Raw genomic sequence first — 10575 nt, forward strand, 5'->3', positions numbered from 1 at the left:
TCTTTGCCCTCTGAAAGCACCTCAGCCAGTTGTGGTTTTTCGCCTGGTGCCATGACCCAAACCTTCATTCTTTTTTTTTTTTTAAAGATTTTATTTATTTATTTGAGAGAATGAGATAGAGAGAGCATGAGGGGGGGAAGGTCAGAGGGAGAAGCAGACTCCCTGCTGAGCAGGGAGCCCGATGCGGGACTCAATCCCGGGACTCCAGGATCATGACCTGAGCCGAAGGCAGTCGCTTAACCGAACCACGCAGGCACCCCCAAACCTTCATTCTTAAAGGATCTGGGCCATTACTAGTCTTGCCTGAATTGGGCTGTGGCATTTTTCCATTTACTCTAATGACAGGGCATGGTAGTTCTACGAGATGCCCCATGTATTTCCTCCATTCCGAGCATATCTTTTCTCACCTTCATTGGTAAGGAAACTGCCAATTTCCCCCTTGGTAATCAGGATCAACCCAGTACAGTCACCACTTCTGGGTTAGACCCACGAGGAGCCCAAAGTGGCCAGGAGGTATCTTCACGTAGTCATTCTTGTGTCTCCTGGTGGAAGCACTCCTACTTTTGGAAGTAAGACCACTAGGACAACAGAGCATAACGTTGCAGTGATAAGTACTCCAAATTTTGCTAATTGGATCACTAGGGGTAATAATGAGTGGTGCTGCTCCCATCTGCATCCCTTGAGTCCTGGATGGGTGAATCCTGGCTATGGGAGAAACTGCACCATATATTGGACATTGATTTAAAGCATATACACCCTCCCGGAGAACCTTCCTTCAACCTTGCAGGTTATTGCCACCTAGCTGGTGCTGTATACCCATCCTGAGGTAATTTCTCTGGTTCTGGAATGCCTAGCTGGAATGGATATCCTTCCCAACTGGCAAAGAAGACTCAGCAGAATATAGGGTTTTGATGGCTCCAGCTTCATGGGGATCTTCCCATATGTCCCCATTCCAGTTGTCAGGTTCCCATTTCTCAATGTCCTCACTGTAACAGATGACACCCTGCAAGATATGGAATTCAGTTTGCTGATAATTCAGACATGGGCAGGATGACACCTGGGTTTAGTTTCAGAAATCTGAGCCCTGGTTAAATTTGTGGCCACAGGTCAGAGTGATCTTCAATGCAAACATAGTAGCTTTCAGGTCATTTATTTCTTTTTTGGTCTGAGAATTTGAATCCTCCATATTATTCTTTTCTTTTCCCACTTTCTCCAGTACAACATGGACATCCAGTCAATCTTCTTATGCTCCTTAGTTTGACATGTTTTAAGGCATCAAATACATGGTCACCAGAACCTTGCTTTTTGCAAGTATTTGATTAGCAGCATCCAATGGTGATGTCTTATGTATTGCAACATCAGATCCTGGGCTACCAGTGTTCTCTTTACCATTGGAAATAGAGTCATCGGTCCCTTTCCAAATAATCCTCTTAGAGAACCAATTCACAAAACCCAGAACCAATTCAGAAAACTTGTTAAGATTCTGTTCCTCTAGAATCATTCTTGGTACCAAAATTTATATTAGTCAGAGTTCTACCAGAAAAACACAACCAGTAGAATAGATAGATGCCTGTCCAGAAAGAAAACGACAGACCTGGAAGGATAATATACCTGAGCCCCACGTTCTGTTCACACAGTAGCTTTCTTGTGTTTTCCCTGTCTCACCACTGAGAAGCTTACTAAGAAAGGGGACTAGAGGGCCAGGTTGTCCTGTTGAGGGGATGCCTGACTGAGCGAGGACACTGCAGGGAAGGAAAGGGCAGGGAAGGATCATGGTCAGCCAGCACCAAAGGTCAGAGATGGAGGGTAGGTGCTCACTCACCAATCCACTGGAGGAAGAAAGTAAACACATTTGGGATCATGGGATCTATAAGAGAAAGATGATCAGGTCATGCACAGACAGACAGATTCCCAGAGGAGGCTTGTGGATAAAGCTATTTTAAAGCTAAGGCATGGACCCGAGCCCCCCAAACTTTTGATGCAGGCCCCAGGACTCCTTTCCACATGGTGCCTAAGCCCTTCGCTCTCAGGAAGCCCCACCTTCTCCAGCCAACGCTGACCCTCTCCGTTGTACAAAACTTTAGGAAAGTCAGGCTCGTAGATGTTCAGGAAGCCAAGGAACTGTCCAAACCCAAGTGGGTGGGCATAGGAGAACTGGTGGGCTCAGCATACAACTTTGTTCAGGCTCTCTGTCTACTGCATAGGAAATGTGACAGAATTCCAGGCCCCTCGGGAGCCCACTGTCACCAGCCAGGCCCTAGGTTCCTGGGAGCATCCTCCCCTCCTCCTACATCCCTCTCCTAGCCAGTCACAGTCCTATACGTCCCTGGGGTCAGTCCCCTCTCCAGACCCAGAGACACCACTATAAGTCCAAGCCACCCTCTTGCTGTACCCGGGTGAGCTCAACAACCACAAGCTGGCCAACCTGCTTCCACCTGGTTCCTGTCATCAGCCCTCTATCTATGCTGCTCTGAGAAAGAGATTTCTTTTGGCATTAAAGCTGTTTTCATGAGAGTGGTAGCACCAGCTTGCTGTGCAATGCAGAAATCTGCTCAATTCTGCCCCTGTTATGTCATTGGACACATTTTTCTTGAGGACCTATTATGTGCAGGGTACTGTCTAGACGTCTCAGGTCATGAGACAGACCTGGTCCTACCCTTTCATTCCATGGGGCAGACCAATTATATTCAACTAAACAATCAAGGAGTGTGAATACACCCAGTAGTTAGTGCTAAGAAGGAAGCAGACAGTGTTATGAGAGAGACTAGCAGGGAGAATCTGCTTAGAGAGGGAGATCGGGGATGGCCCCTGGTTGGAGAGGACATTCAAGGTGAAACCCAGAGGATGACAAGCAGCTGGCGGTGCAAAGAGCAAGGGACAGCATTCCTGGTAGAGCAAACAACAAGCACCAAAGCTCTGGGGCAGGAAAAAGTAGTGGTGTCATCCAGAAGCTGCCACCTGGTGGGACGGTGGCCTGAGATGAGGTTGGAGATCATCCAGAGGGTGGTGTGTGCTCTAAGATAGGGTGCTTTTAAAATGTAGGTAGAGAATATAGGAAAGCATCGGCATCATGCCAACACAGAGTAAGCATTATACATAATAAATGTCAGTCAGGCATTAGCAAAACTGGAGTAGAAATTTGAGGTCATGGTCCTAACTGTGACATTTACTTTCTTTGTGACCTTGACAAAGTCAACTAAGTCCCTGGGCCTTAGTTTCCTTGTCTGTTAATTCAGGTTAATAAATTGTATGGTAGTTATGTCTGTGCTTTGGAAATCCTATTCAAATATTGAGAAAATGTTTTGAAAGCTTTACTGCATGCCAACACCAGGCAGGGTACTGGGTCAGGAACCCTCACTTCTCAGAATCACTTATAGCTCATTCCAGGTAGAACGTCCTGCTACACAATGTCCCAAGCCAAGAATAAACATGAGAGTTCTGTGCCTTCACTTGGATGAGAAAAGCAAACAAATATTCAGGATTGAAAACCTTAAGATAAAAAGCTTCTGCACAGCAAAGGAAACAGTCAACAAAACAAAGAGGCAACCCACAGAATGGGAGAAGATATTTGCAAATGACACTACAGATAAAGGGCTGGTATCCAAGATCTATAAAGAACTTCTCAAACTCAACACCCAAAAAACAAATAATCAAGTCAAAAAGTGGGCAGAAGATATGAAAAGACACTTCTCTGAAGAAGATATACAAATGGCTAACAGACACATGAAAAATGTTCATCATCATTAGCCATCAGGGAAATCCAAATCAAAACCACATTGAGATAGCACCTTACACCAGTTAGAATGGCAAAAATGGACAGGGAAAGAAACAACAAATGTTGGAGAGGTTGTGGAGAAAGGGGAACCCTCTTACACTGTTGGTGGGAATGCAAGTTGGTACAGCCACTTTGGAAAACAGTGTGGAGGTGCCTCAAAAACTTAAAAATAGAGCTACCCTATGACCCAGCAATTGCACTCCTGGGTATTTACCCCAAAGACACAGATGTAGTGAGAAGAAGGGCCATATGCACCCCAATGTTCATAGCAGCAATGTCCGCAATAGCCAAACTGTGGAAAGAGCCGAGATGCCCTTCAACAGATGAATGGATAAAGAAGATGTGGTCCATATATACAACGGAATATTACTCAGCCATCAGAAAAGATGAATACCCAACTTTTTCATCAACATGGATGGGACTGGAGGAGATTATGCTAAGTGAAATAAGTCAAGCAGAGAAAGTCAATTATCATATGGTTTCACTTATTTGTGGAACCTAAGGAATAACATGGAGGACATTAGGAGAAGGAAGAGAAAAATGGGGAGGGGGAATTGGAGGGAGAGATGAACCATGAGAGACTATGGACTCTGAGAAACAAACAGGGTTTTAGAGGGGAGGGGGGAGGGGGGATTGGTTAGCCCGGTGATGGGTATGAAGGAGGGCACGTATTGCATGGAGCACTGTGTTATACAAAAACAATGGATCGTGGATCACCACATCAAAAACCAATGATGTATTGTATGCTGACTAACATAACATAATAAAATTTAAAAAAAATAAATAAATAAAAATAAAAAATAAAAACAAACAAACAAACAAAAGAAAACCTTTTCCCTGAGACATACAGTCTTTATAGAGGAATAAAAGTCAACAAGGTATGATATATTGCATCAGTATCCAACCCAATGTCATCAGTCCCAGAAACAGGAATGCCTGGTGTTCTCTACCCACAGGAGTAATCCCTTCAAGCTGCCACCTTGGGGACCGACTGCACCCACTCCTCTGCCTTCCTCTGGCCTGTTAACGGAACCAGGAAGCATCCAGGAATAAAAATACTCATTTCCCTTTAAAATGTGGCAACCAAAACTGAACCTAGTCTCTTTAAGACAGTGATCTAATGGGTCCAATGTGATCCTGATTTCCTCCTCCATTTGTTCGTCAGGAGGTAAGAATTCACTGGGCATCATCAGTAGGCATAGCCCTCTGTCCCACGCTTTAGAAGCCTAAGGACACAGGTTGCCCTGTTACAACCTTCAAAGACTCCTTGGTTGGAGTGTCTGGATAGCAGATGAATGGGAAAGATATTGACTGGTTAATAAACATTGACCATGCCAGCACAACTGACTAACACTTGAGCTCATACTCTATAGACAGTTCTGCATTCTGCTTTCATCACTTTATTATAAGCTCTACTCACATAAAAAATTCTCCATGAGCATCATTTTCAATGACTGCTACATCTAGTCACGTGGTGTACTCTACACTTGCTCACAGAAACTGCCCTGCATAGTGAGACTTGCATTTATGCCAATATGTGAGATTGATACCTGAAACACACTCCTGCTCCTGGGAAACACTGGATCAAATAGAGCAAACATGAAATGTCCCCTGTAAAGTTTGGGAGATACCACATGTGGGCTGGAGGGTGGTTTTCAGCAAATGGTTCACAGCAAAGTCTCTGGGGCCACACTGCCTGGCATGAATGCTGGCTCCACCTCTTACCAGTAGGGTGACCCTGAGCAGGCAGCTAAGTTCTTTGTGCCTTCTTTTTTCACTTAGACTACAGGAATATTTTTTAATTAATTAATTGATTTAAATTCAAGTTAGTTAACACATAGTGTATATTGTTTTCAGGAGTAAAATTTAGTGATTTATCACTTACATATAACACCCAGTCCTCATCACAACACATACCTTCCTTAATGCCCATCACCTATTTAGCCCTTCCCGCCTGCCACATCCCCTCCAGCAACCCTCAGTTTGTTCTCTACAGTTAAGAGCCTCTTATGGTTTGCCTCCGTCTCTGTTTCTATCTTGTTTTATTTTTCTTTCCCTTCCCCTGTGTTCATCTGTTTTGTTTCTTAAATTCCACATATGATTGAAATCATACCACATTTGTCTTTCTCTGACGGACTTATTTTGCTTAGCATAATACCCTCTAGTTCCATCCACATCCTTGCAAATGGCAAGACTTCATTCTTTTGGATGGCTGAGTCATATTCCATCATATATATATAATGCTACTTCTTCTATATCCATTCATCCGTCGATGGACATCTGGGCTCTTTCCACATTTTGGTTATTTTGGACATTGCTGCTGTAAACACTGGGGTGCATGTGCCCCTTCGAATCACTATGTGTATCCTTTGGATAAATACCCAGTAGTGCAATTGCTAGGTTGTAGGATAGCTCTATTTTTAACTTTTTGAGGAACCTCCATACTGCTTTCCACAGTGGCTGCACCAGTTTGTATTCCCACCAACAGTGCAAGAGGGTTCTCCTCTCTCCGCATCCTCTGCAACATCTGTTGTTTCCTGAGTTGTTAATTTTAGCCATTCTGACTAGTGTGAGGTGGTATCTCACTGTGGTTTCTGTTTAAGAGACTGTCTTTTTCCCGGTCGATAGTCTTTCCTGCTTTGTTGAAGATTATTTGGCCATATAGTTGTGGGTCCATTTCTGGGTTTTCTATTCTGTTCCATTGATCTCTGTGTCTGTTTTTGTGCCAGTACCATACTGTCTTGAGGATGACAGCTTTGTAATACAGCTTGAAGTCTGGGATTGGGATGCTTCCCTCTGTGCTTTTCTTTTTCAACATTACTTTGGCTATTTGGGGTCTTTTCTGGTTCCATACAAATTTTAGGATTATTTCTTCTGGCTCTGGAAAAAAGGCTGATGGTATTTTGGTATAGATTGTATTCCATTTCTTTGTAGCTTCCGCAATTTTTTTCCTAAGTGTTCTATAGTTTTCAGCTTCAGATCTCTTACCTCTTTGGCTAGGTTTATTCCTAGGTATCCTGTGGTTTTTGATGCAATTGTCAATGAGATCGATTCCTTGATTTCTCTTTCTGCTGCTTCATTATTGCTGTATAGATGCAGCAGATTTCTGTACGTTGATTTTATATGCTGCGACTTTGTGGAATTCATGTACCAGTTCTTGCCACTTTTTGGTGGAGTCTTTCGGGTTTTCTACATAGAGTATAATGTCGTCTGCAAAGACTCAAAGTTTGACTTCTTCCTTGCCGATTCGGATGCCTTTTATTTCTTTTTGTTGTCTGATTGCCAAGGCTCGGACTTCCAGTACTATGTTGAACAACAGTGGTGAGAGTAGACATCCCTGTCATGTTCCTGACCTTAGGGGAAAAGCTCTCAGTTTTTCCCCATCGTGGATGATATTAGTTCCGTGTCTTTCACATATGGCCTTTATGATGTTGAGGTATTTCCTTCTACCCTTACTTTCTTGAGGGTTTTTATCAAAAAAGATGCTGTATTTTGTCAAATGCCTTTTCTGCGTCTATTGAGAGGATCATATATTTCTTATCCTTTCTTTTATTAATGTGGTGTAACACATTGATTGATATGCACCCCTGCAGTCCAGGAATAAATCCCAGTCGATCGTGTGAATAATTCTTTCATGGACTGCTGAAGTCGATTTGCTAGTAACTTGTTGAGAAATTTTGTACCTGTGTCTGTCAGGGATATTGGTCAGTAATCCTCCTTTTTAGCTGGGTCTTTGTCTGGTTTTGGAATCAAGGTAATGCTTGCCTCATAGAATGAGTTTGGAAGTTTTCCTTCCATGTCTAGTTTTTGGAACAGTTTCAGAAGGATAGGTATTAACTCTTCTTTAAATGTTGGTAGAATTCCCCTGGGAAGCTATCCGGCCCTGGGCTCTTGTTTGTTGGAAGATTTTTGATTACTGATTCAATTTCTTCACTAGTTATGGGTCTGTTCAGATTTTCTATTTCTTCCTGTTTCAGTTTTGGTGGTTTATATGTTTCTAGGAATTTATCCATTTCTTCCACATTGCCCAATTTGTTGGCATATGGTTTCTCATAATCATCTCTTATAGTTGTTTGTATTTCTGTGGTGTTGGTTGTAATCACTCCTCTTTCATTTGTGATTTTATTTATTTGGGTCCTTTCTCTTTCCTTTTTGATAGGTCTGGGTAGGGGATTATCAATTTTGTTAATTCTTTCAAAGAACCAGCTCCTAGTGTCATTGATCTGTTCTACTGTGTGTTTTTTTAATTTCTATATCATTTATTTCTCTTCTAATCTTTATTATTTCCCTTCTTCTGATGTTTTTATGGTTTGCTGTTTTTTTCCCCCAACTCCATTAGGTGTAAGGTTAGGTTGTGTATTTGAGTTTCTTGCTTTTTGAGGAAGGCCTGGATTGCTACATACTTCCCTCCTATGACCACCTTTGCTGCATCCCAAAGTTTTGGACTGTCGTGTTTTCATTTTCATTTGCTTCCATGTATATCTTTTATTTCTTCTTTAATTTCCTGGTTAACCCATTCATTCTTAAGTAGGCTATTCGTAACCTCCATGTATCTGTGGTCCTTCCAATTTTTTTCTCATGGTTGACTTCAAGTTTCATAGCATTGTGGTCGGAAAATATGCATGGTATGATCTCACTCTTTTTGTACTGGTTGAGGCCTGATTTGTGACCCACGATGTCATCTATTCTGGAGAATGTTCCATGTGCACTCGAAAAGAATGTTTTTCTTTAGGATGAAAAGCTCTGAATATAACTGTTAAGTCCATCTGGCCCAGTGTGTCATTCAAAGCCTTGTTGCCTTGTTGATTTTCTGCTTTGATGATCTGTCCATTGCTGTGAGTGGGGTGTTAAAGTCCCCTACTCTTATTGTATTATTATCAATGAGTTTCTTTAAGCTTGTTACTAATTGATCTATATATTTGGCTGCTCCCAAGTTGGGGGATAAATATTTATAATCATGAGAGCTTCTTGTTGGATAGACCCGTTTATTGTGATATAATGCCCTTGTTCATCTCTTATAACCTCCTTTGGCTTAAAATCTAGTTGGTCTGATATAAGTATGGCTACTCCAGCTTTCTTTTGATGTCCATTAGCATGATAAATGGTTCTCCATCCCCTCACTTTCAATCTGGAGGTGTCTTTGGGTCTAAAATGAGTCTCTTGTAAGCAGCGTATCGATGGGTCTTTTTTTTTTTTAAATCCATTCTGATACCCTACGTCTTTTGATTGGAGCATTTAGTCCATTTACATTCAGAGTGATTACTGGTAAGTATGAACTTAGTGCCATTGTATTACCTGTAAAGTCACTGTTCCTGTAGATTGCCTCTATTCCTTCTAGGTGTTGTTGTGGTTTTTTTGTTTGTTTGTTTTGCTTTTGGTGTCTCCTTCCCTCTCGAAGGGTCCTCCTTCATATGTCTTGCAGGGCTGATTTAGTGTTTATGACTCCTTTTGTTTTTGCTTGTCTTGGAAACTCTATCTTTCCTTCTATTCTGAATGAGAGCCTTGCTGCATAAAGTATTCTTGGTTGCATATTTTTCCACTTTGGCACATTGACTATATCATGCCTCTCTCTTCTAACCCGCCAGATTTTTGTGGGCAGGTCTGCTGCTAACCTTATGTGTCTACCTTGTAGGTTAAGTACCTTTTGTCACTAGCTGCTTTCAAAATTCTCTATCGTGTACTTTCAAGTTTCACACTGATATGTCTTGGTGTTGACCTGTTTTTGTTGATTTGGAAGGTAGTTCTCTGTGCTTCTTGGACTTGAAAGCCTGTTTCTTTCCCCAGATTAGGGAAGTTCTCAGGTATAATTTGTTCAAATTTGCCATCTGCCCCTTTTTCCTGCTCCTCTCTTCTGGGATTCCTCCTATATGGATATTATTGTGCTTTGTGGACTTCCTGAGTTCCATAAGTCTACCTTCAAGATCTAATAGTTTTCTTTCCCTCTTCTTTCCAGCTTCATTATTTTCCATAATTTTATCTTCTATCTCACCTATTCATTCGTCTGCTCCTTCCATCTTTGTTGTGATTACGTACCGTGGGTTTTGCATCTCACTTATAGCATGTTTTAGTTTCAGCCTCACTAGGTTTTAGGTCTTCTATCTCTGTAGCGAGGCTTCCTCTGTTGTCTTCTATGCTTCTTTCAAGCCCAGCTAGTATTCTTATGACACTTGTTCTAAATTCTTATTCAGATATATTGCTTATGTCTGTTTTGAGAAAATCGCTGGCTGTGATTTCTTCTTGACCTTTCTTTTGGAGAGAATTCCTCTGCCTTGTCATTTTGTATGTTTCCTGTTCCTGAGAGTAATGCTATTTTAAGAGGGGTCATACACTGTCCAGGGCCTGGCGCTTCAGGAAGTGCTTCTGGTGTAAGCTGTGTGCATGCTGCTGCTGCATTTTGGCCGCTCTTTCCCACAGGTCAGTCCTCTGCAGAGTTGCACCTTGCTTGCAGGGGGGAGTGTTTGGACCTTAACTAGGTGTGCTTTGATCTGTTTGTTAAAGTAAGCCTGGAAAAAAAGAAAGGACAAAAAAAGAGAGAGAGAGAGAGAGGAAAGGAAAAGGAATGAAAATGAACAAACAAAAACCTATAAGCCTGTTTTGAAAGTAAAAGAAAGGAAAAAGAAAAAGAATAAAAAACCCTGATCCAGAGAAAGAGAAAATGAAACGAAAAAACAAACAAACAAACACTGTAAGTCTGTTTTGAAAGGGGAAATAAAAGACAAAAAGAGAAAATGAAAACAATGGAAAGAAAGGAAGCCTGGTCCTATTTCCACCAGAACTGAACTGATGCTTTGGAGCACTCT

This window comes from Halichoerus grypus, chromosome 5 (assembly GCF_964656455.1).
Source record: "Halichoerus grypus chromosome 5, mHalGry1.hap1.1, whole genome shotgun sequence".
NCBI classification, from domain to species: domain Eukaryota; kingdom Metazoa; phylum Chordata; class Mammalia; order Carnivora; family Phocidae; genus Halichoerus; species Halichoerus grypus.